Here is a 16,882-nt window from a genome sequence, read left to right on the forward strand (position 1 = left end):
AAGTGTAGAATGAGAAAGAGAGAGAGAAAGCTGAAAGGGAAATAGTAGAATTCTCTTCAATATTCTCAATGCCCAATCCATGATAATTGTTGGACATTTATACAAGTTGTCAAGAGGGTGGAACCCTGCTAAGGCAGATTCTACACTCTTCTATTGTTATAACAACCTTCTGCCACCCTATAACCACTTTGTCATTACCCAAGAAACAATAAAAGACCATCATGGTAATATGGTTGCAATAGTTTGTCACGAGACTAGGGAGACGTATAATTTTGTGGACAAGTTTTGTATCGGCTTGGATATTACTTACTTGTATTGCCTTAGTATTTCATTCTCTTGTTTGTATTTCCTTTCCAGCTAGTTAGTTTGTTATGGAAGAATCTGCCAGGTGTTCATGTGCTAGAATAGGACAAATCAATTAGTTAGAGTGGGTTTGATATGTTGTGACAGCACCCACGATTCAAGCTATATAAGCTTGATCCTTCTTTTGTAAAAGGCATGATAAAAATGAATTGAAAACTCTATTTCTCTCTAATATTTCTTCCCCCCCCCCCCCCCCCTCCTCTCTCTCTCTCAATGATCTCCTCCCTTATCTTCTTTCTGATTTCTCCCTCTCAACTGATCTCTTCCCCAAATTCTTCTCTTATCATTCTTGATCTTCCTTTCATACCCTAGCTCATCTCCAAGGTTCATGACACACTTGCACGTGGATACCCACCTAAGCTAACAAACTTTATAATAGTAAAAAGTTACAACAGTAAAAATTTAAAAAATTCCATAAATCTAGTTCTTCTAGTGACAATTCTCTCCTCCTTACAAATATCTTGTCCTCAAGAAATGTTGAGGAGGTTGGCAAACCTAGGAAATTACTCAAGCAAGTCAAGAAGATAATCCCCGAGTATTGTAATCTGCAGGGTTGCTCTGCCAATTTACCAAAACCTAAATCAGTCGTGCCCCTTGTTTGTACAACACTTGCCTATCTATTATGGCTTCAGGTTCCACCACCCTATTGATCTCCTTAGGAAGCAAGGGTAGTGTAGGACTAACCTATTGGGTGCCCACAAATTTCTTGAAGAGAGAAACGTGGGACACAGGGTGAATGTGTGATTCCTCTGGAAGTAGTAGACAGTAAGCTACCTTCCCAATCTTAGCAATTATGGGAAATGGTCCATAATACCTAGACCTGAGTTTGGACACCGACCCTTGAGAGATGGACTTCAAATGGGGATACCTCAACCTTAAATACACCTTCTCCCTTACTGCAAATTCCCCCTCACTTTTCCCTGGGTCAACAAACTGTTTCAGTCTATTCTGAGTTGATGCTAACTCCTTTTTCAACTACTGTAAAACCTTTTTCCTCGACTGTAGATACTCCTCAACTGTTGCTACTGTAGTGTACTCTCCTACTACAGCTAGAATGGGGGGTTTGTACCTAAATAGGGCCTCAAATTAGAACATTTTGAGGGAGGTATGGTGGTTAAAGTTATACCATCTTTGGGCCAAGGACAACCACCTGTGCCAACCCTTAAGCTGCAGAAAACAAACATACCTTAAGTAAGTTTCCATGCTTTGGTTTACCCTTTCTGTTTGCCCATCAAATTGAGGATGATAGGCGGTGGACATGTTTAACTTAGTTCCCAATGCCTTCATAAGCTCCTGCCACAAAATACTAGTAAAGATCTTATCACGATATGAAGTTATAGACTTAGGAATCCTGTGGAAGGATTCGGGTCAAATTGACTGCTGATAACATCACCAGTGATTGTATTGTTAGGATTATGTATTTTGATGTAGAGGATTTATTTTATCAGTAGGCAGTCACGTTTGTTGTTAATGTGATTAGGCGATTTGAGGCTAGTATATAAGCTAGCCTCACTATTGATTTCTTGTATCTTGTATTTCATTTTCTTCAATACAATTCAGCGAGATTAATTTTTCTCTCTCTCGTTTCTTCTTTTCTTTTCCATCGTGAAGCTCTCGCTTCATGGTATTAGAGCCCTACAACTAATGTTGATGGCCTCTCGACATTTCAAGTCATCATCGCTTCCTCATTCTTCTTCTACCTTATCCTCAGCCACTCAGTCTGACTTTTGAGCAATGGCAAGAGCCTTCAATTTAATCCCTACGAAACTAGAATCCGACAATTGCTTGTACTAGAAGGCGCAGATCTTGGCCACAATTAGGGCTTTTGATCTGTTGCCTTTCATCAAAAAGTCGTCTCCACCTTCAAAATAAATTTCCTTCGATCATGAAAAGCTGCTTGTCAATCCGAAATATCTCAGCTAGATCAGGTCAGACTAGTTGTTGTTAGGGTGGCTATTCTCTACCATAGAAAATGAGGTTCTCGGACAGGTAATTCATTGTGAGTCGACGGCTAAGGTATGGATACTTCTTGAGAACCTTTATTCTCAACAAACTGTGACAAGATCTTTTCAATTAAAGCAACAACTTAGATCTGTTAAGAAGAATGATTAGATGCTGATTTCATCCATTAATGACTATATCTTGAAGATTAAGACTATAGGACATTCCCTAGCACCTATTGGACAGCCTCTAAGTGATAAAGACTTGTTGATGGCTATCTTACATGGATTGGATGATGATTATGAAACTGTCATAAGTTTGATTACCTATCAAATGGATGAAATCAGCATTGAAAAGATTCAATCTCTCTCACTGATGCATGAACAAAGACTTGTTGCGAAAAGTGTATCTAATTTGTCATATGTGCATGGTTTTGATTCTACAACTATGCATGTTAATGTGGCTTCACAATTGTCCAGAAGTGGCAATAGTTCTAGCAAAGGAAGTTTTTCTAGTAAAAGTAATTTTGTTCCATGAGGAGGTGGTTATAGAGGAGATAGAGGTCGAGGCAGGTCCTCTGGTAAGTGGATCTACTGCCAATTGTATCGGAAACCCGGTCATTTTCCTGATAGGTGTTTTCATTGATTTGATAGAACCTTTCAGCGTAATATGAATTCTTTTGGTAGAGGTGGTGGTATGATCCAATCTAATTCTCAGGCTTTTGTAGCTTCGCATGAGTCTAATGGAGCTTTCTTGACTAATTTAGAGTTTGCACCTAGGACTCACTATGGTTGTTCACCTCAATCCTCAGAAACACAGTCCCAATTCTCTTCTTCTTCACCTTATCATCATGGTGATCCTTCCCAGTGCATAAACTCTGGTGATGCAAACCACATCACCTCCAGCTTGAGTAACCTTTCTCTTCATTCTCCCTACAGTGACAGTGATAAAGTTGCTGCAATAGGCAACGGTAAGACTCTTTCTATTGCGCTTAGCCAACTACTTACTCAGACTAATCCCACCCCTATCATTTCTTTACCAAGTGTTCTTCATGTTCCTAGTATGAAGAAGAACCTGACTAGTGTCTCTCACCTTACCAATAACCATAATGTGATTGTTGAATTTCACTCTTAACTTTTGTTTGATTAAGGACAAGGATTCAGGTCAAGTGTTACTTCAAGGAATCCTTAAGGATGGGCTCTATTAGCTGTCTCTAGCATTTGCTAATGCTGAATTCCAAGCTGCTTCTTCTCGTGTGTCTAACAATCCTACTACTATTGTTTCTCTCAAGAAGTCTAATGAGTCTTTGGTGTCTTGTTTGAATAATTGTAAAGGACGGAGTCTGGCCTCCTCTAGTGGGTTGTCTAGCATGCAATTGGCTTATGTTGATAGGGTGTCTCAGCAGTGGCATGCTAGGTTCAGACATCCTTTTTTCCGTGCATTGCAATACATTCTTAATAAAGTCAATGTCCTTGTTCTACTACTGATCTTTCATTTTGTGACTCTTGTAAATTGGGTAAAATGCATCAACTTCCTTTTGTTAGTTGTCAAATTACAACAAAGAGTCCCTTGGAATTAATATACTCAGATTTGTGGGGTCCTTTTCCTGTTCTTTCTACTGAGGGATATCGTTATTATATTGTGTTTGTAGATGCTTACACTAGGTATACATGGTTGTATCCCTTGAGACTAAAATATGATGATTTGTCTACTTTTAAGACCTTCCACAAATTTGTTGAATTGTAATAGGGCCTTCCTACCCTACCTACATGCATGTGGCATTCAATCTCAGTCTTCCTATCCCTATACACACCAACAAAATGGTGTTGCCGACAGAAAAAATAAACACATAGCTAAGATGGGCCTTACTCTCTTAGCCCATGCCCACATGCCCTTAAAATTTTGGGTAGAAGCCTTCCAAACAGCTGTCTACACCATTAATTTGTTATCGGCTTCACCACTTCAATTTCAAACGACTTTTGAGAAACTCTATCACAAATAGCCCAACTACATGCAGTTGCAACGATTTGGTTGTACTTATTTTCCATACCTTAGACCTTACAAAAAGCACAAGTTCAATTTCCATTCTACCAAGGGTGTGTTTCTTGGCTACAGTCATATGCAAGCAAGGTATAAATGTATGCATCCTTTAGTTAGAATATATGTGTTGAGACATGTCCATTTTAATCACGAGGAGTTTCCATTTCCTCAACTGTTCTCTACCTCTCGTGCTCCTCAGTCAGTGTCTAATGGTTTGTCTACAGCTATTCTAAATTCATCTCTTCCTTCTGTCTTCTTTGATTCTCCTCCTCGAGTAGCACCACCCGACTCCTCTGTCACTCCTGCCACTAGTCCTATTCTATCTACTGCTAAGCAGCCTTCTTCGTCTCCTTCTTCTTCTATTCCTGTTGAGCCTGCTGCTACACCTAAGTCAACTAAATCTAAGGCTACTCTAGCACATTCCATTCACTCAATGATCACTAGAGCCAAAGCAAAATAGGATGCTATTACTTCTCCCCATGCCTTAGTGAGCTCCCTATAGCCCAATTATGTTCAAGAAGCTCTCTTACATCCCCATTGAATTAAAGCTATGGAGGAAGAACATTATGCCCTATAAAGGGATCACACCTGGGATCATGTTCCTTTTTCCTCAGACATGAACCTCAATGATTGCAAGTGGATTTTTAGGGTCAAGTACAATTCTGATGGATCTATTCTCAAGTACAAAGCTCAACTAGTTGCTAAGGATTTCCTCCAAACACTTGGGGTTGATTATGCTAAAACATTCAGCCCGGTTGTCAAGGCTCCTACAATTCGAGTCTTGTTCTCTTTGATTGGGATATCCAGTAGGATGATGTCAATAATGTGTTTCTTAATGGGGATTTACATGAGGCAACGTTTATGTCACAGCCTAAGGGTTTTGTGCAAAAGCAGTTTCCTTCTCATGTGTGTCACTTGAGGAAGTCTCTCTATGGGCCTAAGTTGAGGTCAGCCCTGCAAGATTGGGGTTTTGTAAGAGCTGTTTCAAATGCTTCTTTGTTCAATAAGAGGACTCCAAAATTTGTGTTCTTAGTTTTGGTATATGTGGATGACATTCTAGTCACTGGATCTGATTCTACAGCTTTACATGCTTGTATTCAGGATTTAGACACCTACTTTGCCCTCAAGACTCTTGGTTCGATTAACTACTTCTTAGGGTTTGAAGCTTATAGAGGCCCTATGAGTATATACTTAAGCTAGTCCAAATACACACAGGATTTGTTGAAGAAGTCTACAATGCAAGATTGCAAGCTTGTGCCACTCCTATGAGTCCGAGTACCTCTTTGACTGATGAGGGTGATTTGTTTTCAGATCCTTCACTTTATAGAATTGTTATTGGCTCACTTTAATATCTGACTTATACTAGACCTGATGTGGCGTTTGTGGTGAACAAATTAAGTCAGTTTTTGTCTTCTCCTAAGGTCCAATACTGGTTGGCTTGTAAGAGGTTGCTTCGGTATCTCAAGGGAACAATTGGTCTAGGTCCAGTATTTACCCCTTCTCCTCAAGACTTGTCTCTAACAATGTACACCAATGCTGATCGTGGGGGGTGCAAAGTCACTAGACGTTCTACTCATGGCTTGTGTGTTTTTCTTGGTAAAAACCTATTGGTTTGGGGTTCAAAGAAATAGACTGTTGTGGCAAAATCTGTTGATGAGGTTGAATACCAAGCATTGGCACAAAGAGTGACTAAGGTGTTGTGGTTGAAGTTGGTTGAAGTCTCTGCTTTCAAAATTAGGTTATCCATGTGTTCATACTCCTATTCTTTGGTGTGATAACCTAGCAGCTAAGTGTATAGCAGAAAATCTGGTGTTTCATTCTAGAACTAAACACATCGAGATTGATGTGCACTTTGTTAGAGAGAAGGTTGAACGTGGTGATATTGAGATTCGGTATGTTTCTACACTGCATCAAGTGGCTGACATATTTACTAAGGGGCTGCCAAAGGATAGATTTTTGTATCCGTGTGACAAGCTTGGACTTAGAGTGGCACCTAGGCATCAGCATTCAGCAACTACAGATAAGTTGCAGGTTACTCAGGGAAGTCTAATATGGAGTCTGGTTTGAGGGGGCATGTGGAAGGATTGCTGTTAGGTTGACTGCTGATAACATCAGCAGTGATTGTATTGTTAGGATTATGTATTCTGTTGTAGAGGATTTATTTTATCAATAGGCGGTTATGTTTGTTGTTAATGTGGTTAGGCGGTTTGAGGCTAATACATAAGCTAGCCTCACTGTTGATTTCTTATATCTTGTAATTCATTTTCTTCAATACAATTCAGCGAGATTAATTTTTTTTCTCTCGTTTCTTCTTTTCTTTTCCATCGTGAAACTCTCACTTCAAGTCCCATGTAATTTCACCACTTGATCCAAAAAAACCCTAGCCACATCCTAGGCTATATAGGGGTGAGTCAATCCTATAAAATGGGTAAATTTTGTCAACCTATCAACAACCACCAGTATGTTGTCTTCCCCTTTTGACTTAGGCAATCCCTCGATGAAATCCATAGATGCATCGGCCCATGCTTGGTCAGGAATGGGTAGAGGTTGTAAGAGGCCTGGGTAAGCCACGGTTTCATACTTGTGTAACAAGCCAACACAAACACCTTTACCTCTTAAAACAATTGCCTCACTCAAAGGTAAGTATTCTGAATTCTGAATGCCCCCCCAATGCAACCTCATGTACAGCCTGCAATATTTTCTTCATTTTTCAACTGCCATCAATACTGCTAGAAACTCCTTCTCATATATGCTAAGCCCCATGTGCCTAGGGCTCAATGCTTGGCTTAAGAATGCCAGTGGCCTCCCTTCTTGTATCAATACTGCTCCAATTCATGCCCACATGCATCTATCTCCAAAACGAAGGGTTTGCTAAAATCAGGCAACCCTAAGATAGGTACTCGACTCATAGCCCCTTTTAACCTTTCAAAAGCTTCCTCTGCCTCTTGCTCCCAACTGAAACTTCCCTTCTTTAAGAGTTCTGTTAGGGGTTAAATGATGACCCCATAATCCTTCACAAACCAGCAGTAGTACCCGGTTAGCCCAAGAAATCCCCTCAAAGCCTCTACTATGATAGGTTTTGGCCAAGCCACCATAGCTTCCTTACTTGGGTCTATGTTGACCACTTCCCCTACAATTACACGCCCCAAATACTCCACTTAACCTTGACAAAAAGCACACTTAGGACTCTTGATAAAGAGTTGGTTAGACCTGAGGATCTCAAAGATGGTTCATAGGTGAGCCAAGTGCTAAAAAAAGGTGGGGATGTAGACAAGTATATCATCAAAGAATAACGGTATAAATCTTCGAAGATAAGGCTCAAAAATTTTGTTCATAAGGGATTCAGAGTGGCTAGCGCATTGGTGAGCCCAAATAGCATCACCAAAAATTCAAAATGTCCATGGTGTGTTCTAAATGTTGTCTTGGGTATATCCTCGAACTACATTCTGATTTGGTGGTAGCCCGAGCGTAGGTCAAGCTTCGAAAAGAATTTGGCATGGTGTAATTCATCCAAAAAGTCTTCCATAGGGGGTATAAGGAATTTGTCTTTAATGGTCATGGTATTAAGTTGGCGATAGTCCACACAAAAACGCCATGATCCATCCATTTTCTTAACTAATAAGACTGGGGAGGCAAAAGAGCTCTAGCTAGGTCTTTTGATGGATTGTTATAGCATATCCCTAACCATTTTCTCAATCTCTGTCTTTTGGATTGGGGGATAATAGTAGGATCTAATGTTGATCGGTTCAATATTAGGTTTGAGGTTAATAGCATGGTCAAACAATCGGATAGGAGGAAGGGTTGTAGGTTCAATAAAAAGATCCTACAAACTCTATTAGCAATTTATCAAGAAGGTCTGAATTGTGCACCTGGTCAGGCATTCCTAGGGGTGTGCTGATAGTTAGATAGAACTCCCCTTGCTCGACCTTGCTATTAAGGCCCTCCTCTATTGCCACCATAGAGAATAATTGTGTTAACTAGTTCCATTTACTCTTGAATACCTTTTGTAGCCTTCTTCCAGTGATCATCTTACAAGTTCTAGCTTTTCTTCCTCCCGTTAGCGTCATCTTCCTTCTTCTTTTTTAAAAAAGACCTCCATCCGATTGAAATCAAAACTAATGGGACTCACCCCCTTCATCCAATCCACTCCAAGTACTACATCACAACCTCCCAATCTTTAAGAGTCTTAGATCAACTTCGAATTCCTCCCCCTGCATTTCTCAACAGAAACCATTGCATCCTGACTTACTTATCACCCGATTCTCATTACCCACTGTCACACTCAAGGGTGGGGTTCTAGAGAGTTGACACTTCAGCCTCCTAGTAGTGCCTTCATTTAGAAAATTGTGGGTACTCCCACTGTCCATTGATATCATGAGGCTGCAGTCCCTCACCTTCCCTTCTACTTTGATAATTTTGTTATTGGCTACCCCTTTCAGGGCATGTATAGAAATCTCTCCATTGTCCTCCTCCCCAAGTTCTTCACAAACACCCTTCTCTTCATCCTCCTGTAAGTCCACATCCTCTCCTTCTAACAATAGTATTTACCTTTTGCACTGATGTCTGGGATAATATTTATCCCTACACTGATAGCATAGGCCAGCAAGTCTCCTCTGCTCAATTAATTTCCCTCCATAAGGTGTTGTGTTGTGGCCTGAGTTTGATCCAGCCACATTCTTCGCTCCATTATTTCCCTTCACTAACTCCCGATTATATAGCCTCTTCCTCCTTGGTTGGATGCCCCCAAAATCATGCCCTTTTGTTGTTGCGTTTGCTTCTTCATTAAAGCCTCCTCCACCACCATCTCTTGCAACCGGGCACTCTCAGATGCCTATTCTACTGTTCGAGGCCTCATCATTTTAACCATTGGTCTAAGCTCCCCGCTAAGACCACTCATGAAACTTAACACAAAATAAACCTCCAAGAGGCATTGTTGTTAAAATCCCAATTTTACGCATACGATTTTACGCTTCGGAGACCCCCAAACAATTCAAAATCTCATGCAAAATCCAATTTGGGGTAAAATCCTATAAAATCCCGATTTTACGTGTACGATTCTATAATTTTACGCTTCGAAGACCCCCCAAACGATTCAAATCCCATGCAAAATCGAATTTGGGGTTGGGTGCTCCATTAATTAATTACCGATTTGTCTTGATTTACTTATGCAATCAATGTTAAATTAAGTAAAAATTGCAACTTAAATCTGATGGAGGACGTTGGAAGCATCCTCTAAAGAATTTTAATTATATTTTCAAGATTCCTCATGTGGGTACCCCTCCACCATTGATTCAACCCCAAAAGAGCCTCGGCCATAATCGAGCTCTGATACCAAAGTTCTCACGGCCTAAGCCTGACAATGTTCTCCTTCCTAGTTCGATATGAATTGGGAAGAAAACTCTCAAAGAACATAGTGTAGAATGAGAAAGAGAGAGAGAGAGAGCTGAGAGGGAAAGAGTAGAATTCTCTTCAATATTCTCAATGCCCAATCCATGGTAGTCGTTGGACATTTATACAAGTGGCCAAGATGGTGGAACCCTGTTAAGGCAGATTCTACACTCTTCTATGGTTATAACAATCTTCTGCCACCCTATAACCACTTGCACATGGATAACCCCCTAATCTAACAAACTTTATAATAGTAAAAAGTTATAGCAATAAAAATTTAAAAAAATTCCATGAATCCAATTCTTCTCGTGACATTATGCATATTCCAAAATCTATCTATCATCATACCTAGTGCCTAAAATGCACCATTTTTCAACAATTTGTATAATCCGAGAATAAGAAACATTTACGGTATCATATCATAATCACCATGCATATGTTTCTCCCAGTAGGATGAAAATATTTCATACAATTAGAACAATTTGCATATTATTCAAAAAATCACATGTAAAGATCAGGTATAAGTTACGCATGAGGCAGTATATACGTGAAAGAACATAAGTTAAACATAACATAATCTTTCTACTCGCCTGGAAAGGACTAACTCGAGTCTGAACCTGGGGAGGAAGTTGAGTAAAATCCTAGAAACCTGGCCCTACAACAAACAGAATAAGGGGTCAAAATCGACGGTCAAGATTAAACAGGTTAAACTTGGGTTCTGGGCCGACCCAAGGGCTACCACAAATGGGCCAGATCCAGCCCAACACGTTGGTCTGGCCCCTGAACCAGCTGGGCCCGCCAACCCCCAAAAAAAAGCCTAAACCAGCCATAACAGCCGCCGGCGACGACCGCTGCCGGCTGGCGATTTCCATGATCAAAGCTTACGCTGTGAAACACCAAGCCATGGGGGTTAATATCCAAAAATGGGGCAGATCTAACGGCTGGATTTCCGTAGATCTAATTTCTAATTTTCGGCCACAATTGAAAACGCACTGCCAGCCGCCGCCGGCATTTTTCCGGCGATCCGAGGCAACCACTCGACACCCTTACCCCAGTCGACCAACATACCCAAAAATCAGCAAGATCCGACGGCCGGATCTTCGTAGATGTAAGTTTTAATTTCAGGCCAGACACCCAAATCGCGCGCATAAATGTATATATAATGGATCTATGAAAAATTCGCCGATGAAACTAAAAGACTTACCTACTTCTAGATCGAGGCCACTTTCATGGTGAAAATGCGGTCGGATCTAAGATCGGGCGGTTGGATTTTGCAAAATCGGTGATTTACAGTGGGTGTATTTGAGAGAAACTTCAAGAGAAAAAATGGAAGAGCGAGAGAGAGAGCAAAAGTGGCGGGCGGGCCTCTCCTCGCCCCCCCCCCCCCCCCCCCCAAAAAAAAAAAAAATTTATTGCCGACCCGTTTCAAAACGGGTCGGCCCTCCTTTCTTGGTGGCGGGATCCGACCGGATCCGGCTGCCTCTTTTTATCTTTTAATATATAAATATATCATTTTATATACTTCATATTTGTTATATTTACTATTTATTATTATTTTTATTTATTTTATTTTTTTGGTTTTTACAATATAAGTGCACATATACTTATTTATTTGTATTTGTGATGCATACTTACATATATGCAAGCATGTCTACATAAATATATGTATATGTGTATATATTGTTGAGAAATTTGTGTTTTAATTTATTGAAAAAATATTTATTATAAAATATAAATAAACAAATATATTTAATAAATTTCATTATTTGATGATACTCAAAATATTTCGAAAAACTCTTAAGGTTGAACGATTTTATATTGAGTTAATAGTAATAAAAAGCTAAGTATTTTTATTTTTTTGTAATTTTATCTAAATATTTCAATTTTGATAATAGTGTCCCGATTTAATCCATTGAGTGTAATTTAATCTCAAACTCGAATTTGATTGGAGAGGCGTACGCCTTTGTTCAGATGGCACACCATCTGACATTTTTAAACATTTTGAGTGAATCCCAAGTGTACACGTATAAACAAATAAAAATAAAATATTATAAAAAATATATATCTATGTTAAATATATATATATATATACACGCACAAAAATAATGAAAGACAAGGGATGGATGGCGATGACAACGAAAATTTAGTGAGAGAACAAAACAAAGGTTAATGACGAATACCACATTTGGGAGATCGTCGCCACAACATCAAATATAGCAAAGCTCTTTGGGAGACCGACTAGGAGTACGTGTAATACCCTTAAATTTTATGAATAAAATAATTAATTTCTAGACCTAAGGTGGGCAAATCAGTATTTTCTTAAATCTTTGAAGTCAAAATGTTACGAAACTAAATGTACCATATTATATCCATAATGTACAATATATATATATAAAAGAAAATAAAAATAGGAAAAAGGAATAGATAAAAATATATATATATAATAAATAAGAAAAAATAATACTTCAATATTTGTGCAGTTAGAGTATGAAAAATCAGGGTCAATTCATTGTCTAGGTTTAGTTAAGCCAAAATCAAGGTGAGGGTTATTTCCCAGCATAATACAAAAACACCTTGTTGGGCATCTTATCATGAGATATGATGCTTCATGCATATAGAAATGCATTAATATGATATGTTGTGATACATATGTACATTATTTAAATGTTGGCACGCATCGCATGGAATGGTGGTATTGCTAATCTATCACGGATGTTTGAAGCACATATTGTCCTTTGAAATAAGGTCGCATAAATGATAATTAGCATATAAGGAAAATGATATCTACTGCACTTGACATATCATGCATGAAATTTTATAAAACCTCACTTAAATGATTCACCATCTAGCTGGATTATATCCTTCAAATATTCTCATATTCTAAGTAATTCAAGCCAGGCAAAAAACAAGGAGACCATTGAAGAATAAGCTAGCAAGTGTCAATTTTTAAGTTTTATGTAAATTATATTGATGTATACTTTACTTTCATTGATTGTATGACTCTACAGTTTAATGTTACTAGTGAAAATAAATGTACCATTTATTCTATGTTAAATGTGCAAGATTTAGGTTTCGATCCACTTCTTAGAAATATATGATTAGCTAAGTTAGATATATTAGTACTCTAATATCCCACATTTTCTAAATGACTCAATTATAATTTAACTTGGGTCGTAAGTGAAATTTTCGATAAATTGGGATTATAATATAATTTCTCACAATTATAAGTTACCGAATCAACTACAGGGAGTGCTCTGGAGCTCAGATACCTAAGGAAATGGATATAGGATTGACAAGGGTTTCGGGATGTGAATTATGGCATCGAAAGAAATTGGATCAAAAATTATTTTTCGGTACAGTTATATTTCAGGCTGAAAAATCGAATTGTTGTATGAGACTTTTGGGAAGTCATCAAAACTCTAAGGGGGCTCCAATTTACGTAAGGAAATAAAATAAGTTTTAGGTAATTCAATTACCTATAAATTATTTGCATGAAAATTATCAATTAAGGGTGTTTGATTGACTTAATTTTTTACGTAGAATTTGTTGTACTTTTCTAACTTTTGTATTTGATTACCACTATTTTTCATGGAATTAGTTATTTGTTTAAAAATAATTTAATGGGACTAAAAAATGAACAAAAAAACTCAAAATAAATTTAAATGAAAAAAATTGAACAAAAACTCACATAAACAAATGATGTGGCTGGAAAATGAAAACATGGGATAAAGCAAAATTAAAAACTCCAAAAGCAAGCATATGTTATGAATGCAGGGGAGCTCGGAAGGGGGCTAAAAAACATAAAATAAGGGGTCAAAAGTTGAAGAGGAAGATGAATAACGGTCTGGAATGGCAGTGAATATGAACAGCAGTCAACAGCCGAAGAGGAAGATGAACAGTGGTCGGCAGAGATGGAGATGAATAGGAAAGAGAAAGGTCGGCGACGAACAGGAAAGGGAAGGGCTGGTGACGAACATGAAGAGGATCTCAGAGGTCGATCGAAAACCTTGCGATGGACAAATAAGAAGATTGCGACAATCAAGAAAAAGATCTCAAAGGTATTTAGCAAAGATGGCGACGAACACGGTGGGCTGCTTCTCAAATTTCAATTCCCTATAAAAGTTTTTCCAACCCCCCCTCAAGAATTAGTTTTCCAGCAAAAGTTGGAATTGGCCATCACGTGACCAAAAGATGGAAATAATTTTTCATGAAAATTTTGGGTAATCAAATACATCAAAACTTTAAAATTTTAATGGAAAATGACTATTTTTCATAAAAAATGTGGCCAATCAAATAGGGCCTCTCTTAGTGGGAATTATTTGTTCAAGATCCTAGATTCACCATGTTCTCTATGAAGTTTGATTTAGTGAACTGATTATAAAATTTAAATTTGGTATCAGATTAAGTTATTTGAATAAGTAATTTCTCCATTAATTTTAATATACACGATTTCAAATTGTGATCGTTGTGCGTTAAACTTTGTGTGCTTGGCATATTTGGCATTGTGAATTCATAAAGTTTGATTTATTGAGATTTGCATGGTTATGATTATCTTTCTTAAAGTTAATGCACAAAATGTATTCGTCATGGTTATGATTATCTTTCTTAAAGTTAATGCACAAAATGTGTTCGTCGATTTCTTAAAGTTAATTGACAAATGTCATGATGTTTTGGGTTTAGTATTATATATTATAGTGGTGTTTTTGATTAATTAAGTGATTGTCTTATATTTTATTAATGCTGAAATTTTTATGAGGTCTATATGTATGACGTTATGTTTGTTTATAGTTTGTAGCTTCAAAATTAAGATGTTTAGACATCCAAAAAATGTTTTGTAGTATTAATTTTGTTAATAATATTTATTTGTAGTATTTATTTAGACATCCAAAAAATCTGTTTTTCAAAATATCTTTGGTTTGTTTTTTTACTATCTTTATATATATAAAAGTAGGATAGTCTTGAAAAAAGAAATTTCTCCCAAAACTTGCATTAATGATTTACAATTAATACTTATTGCATTAATAATTTACATTTTGTAATTTGCATTAATAATTTAAAATTTTCAATTACTTTGAAATAATAAGTAGTAATAAAATTTTCTCCCAAATTAATGATTTGCGTTTAGTACTTATTATTGAACTAATAATTTACATTTTATAATTTGCATCTTTATATATATAAAAGTATGATAGTCTTCAAAAAAAAAATTTCCCTCCAAAACTTGCATTAATGATTTACAATTAATACTTATTATATTAATAATTTATTTTTTGTAATTTGCATTAATAATTTAAAATTTTCAATTACTTTGAAATAATAAGTAATAATAAAATTTTCTCCCAAAACTTGCATTAATGATTTGCATTTAATACTTATTGCATTAATAATTTACATTTTGTAATTTGCATCTTTATATATATAAAAGTAGGATAGTCTTCAAAAAAGAAATTTCCCCCAATAACTTGCATTAATGATTTACAATTAATACTTATTGCATTAATAATTTAAAATTTTCAATTGCTTTGAAATAATAAGTAGGAATAAAATTTTCTCCCAAATTAATGATTTGCGTTTAGTACTTATTGAATTAATAATTTACATTTTGTAATTTGCATTTTATATATATAAAAGTATGATAGTCTTCAAAAAAGAAATTTCCCTCCAAAACTTGCATTAATGATTTACAATTAATACTTATTGCATTAATAGTTTGCATTTTGTAATTTTCATTAATAATTTAAAATTTTCAATTGCTTTGAAATAATAAGTAGTAATAAATTTTTCCCCCAAAACTTGCATTAATGATTTGCGTTTAGTACTTATTGCATTAATAATTTACATTTTGTAATTTGCATCTTTATATATATATATAAAAGTAAGATAGTCTTGAAAAAAGAAATTTCCCTTCAAAACTTGCATTAATGATTTACAATTAATACTGATTGAATTAATAATTTGTATTTTGTAATTTGCATTAATAATTTAAATCTTTCAATTGCTTTGAAATAATAAGTAGTAATAAAATTTTCTCCCAAAACTTGTATTAATGATTTGCATTTAATACTTATTGCATTAATAATTTACATTTTGTAATTTGCATTAATAATTTAAATCTTTCAATTGTTTTGAAATAATATGTACTAATTATTGTAAAATTAATAATAAATTTTAAATATACGAGTTTTTCAATACTAATTGTTTTGTATTAAATTTGCATGAGTTTTATGAAAAATATTAATAGACAACTTAAACTATTAATTAAGTAATAGAAAAGTATCTATTTATTTAAAATATTATTTTTATATTTTTATTCTATGTATATTTATTTAATATTAAAATATGATAGTTAAATAAAGTATTTTGCCAAGTGTCAATCAATGGTGAATTTTTTTCCTCAAAATTTTGCATTAAATCAAAGGTAGTGATTAATTAATTATTAATTACTTTAATAATTATATTATAGTCTTGAAAATGTGATGTCTTAACAAATTCATAAAAAATTATTTATGGTTGTCAAATACTAGGGTTTTTCAATGCTAATTAATATTTAAAGTATCACATTTTTAAGACTACGGAAGAAATCAAAATTTATTTTTTTTAAATTTTGTTATTATTGAAAAAACTTATTCTTACTCATATTTAAGAGTTTTAATTTATATTTATAATTTATATATAATAAATAGAAAATAACGAACTTCATGGAAATATTATAGATTTTATAATATTTATTTATAAATAAATATAATATAATAAAAAAAATTATAAGTATATTGAATTAAAAGTGTTCTCCATCAACATATTGAATAGTGAATAATTAAGTAAATTTAAATTTTTTCAACATGATTAAAGATTAAAAAAATTATAATTATCAATTTTGTTAAAATTATTTAAAATAATAAATTTATTTTTTTATTTTTAAATTAAACTCTCCCATATATCACACGGGTTGACCACTAGTTTTCTTTAACAAAAAAGTGACATCCCTTGTATTAATATTATTAACAAATATAATACATTTACAGTTTGAGGAATGCAAAATAATAAACCAAAATACATTATCTACAAATTTGTAATTTATCTAAAAATTTGTTAATAGACCGAAATACATTAATATTTTTATAATTTATTTTAAAATTTGAAGAAAAAAAGA

The 16,882-nt window shown here is 35.3% G+C and overlaps 1 protein-coding gene across 22 annotated transcripts in view; it reads right to left on the bottom strand.

Moving 5' to 3' along the window:
• Positions 1–11,108, bottom strand: part of LOC127811650 (histone-lysine N-methyltransferase ASHH3) — a 58,244-nt gene extending 47,136 nt beyond the window's left edge. For 18 of the 22 annotated variants that reach the window (XR_008025766.1, XR_008025765.1, XR_008025764.1 and 15 more), the window contains exons 1-2: positions 10,937–11,108; positions 10,323–10,387 (exon numbers count right to left, since the gene is read on the bottom strand). The gene's annotated coding sequence lies outside the window, so the exon portion shown is untranslated. The remainder of the gene's footprint in view (positions 1–10,322; positions 10,388–10,936) is intronic. The other 4 variants (XM_052351693.1, XM_052351690.1, XM_052351694.1 and 1 more) reach the window with 2 other exon arrangements.
• Between the last annotated feature and the right edge of the window lie 5,774 nt (positions 11,109–16,882).

The sequence above is a fragment of the Diospyros lotus genome, chromosome 10, assembly GCF_014633365.1.
Source record: "Diospyros lotus cultivar Yz01 chromosome 10, ASM1463336v1, whole genome shotgun sequence".
In the NCBI taxonomy this organism is placed as follows: Eukaryota; Viridiplantae; Streptophyta; class Magnoliopsida; order Ericales; family Ebenaceae; genus Diospyros; species Diospyros lotus.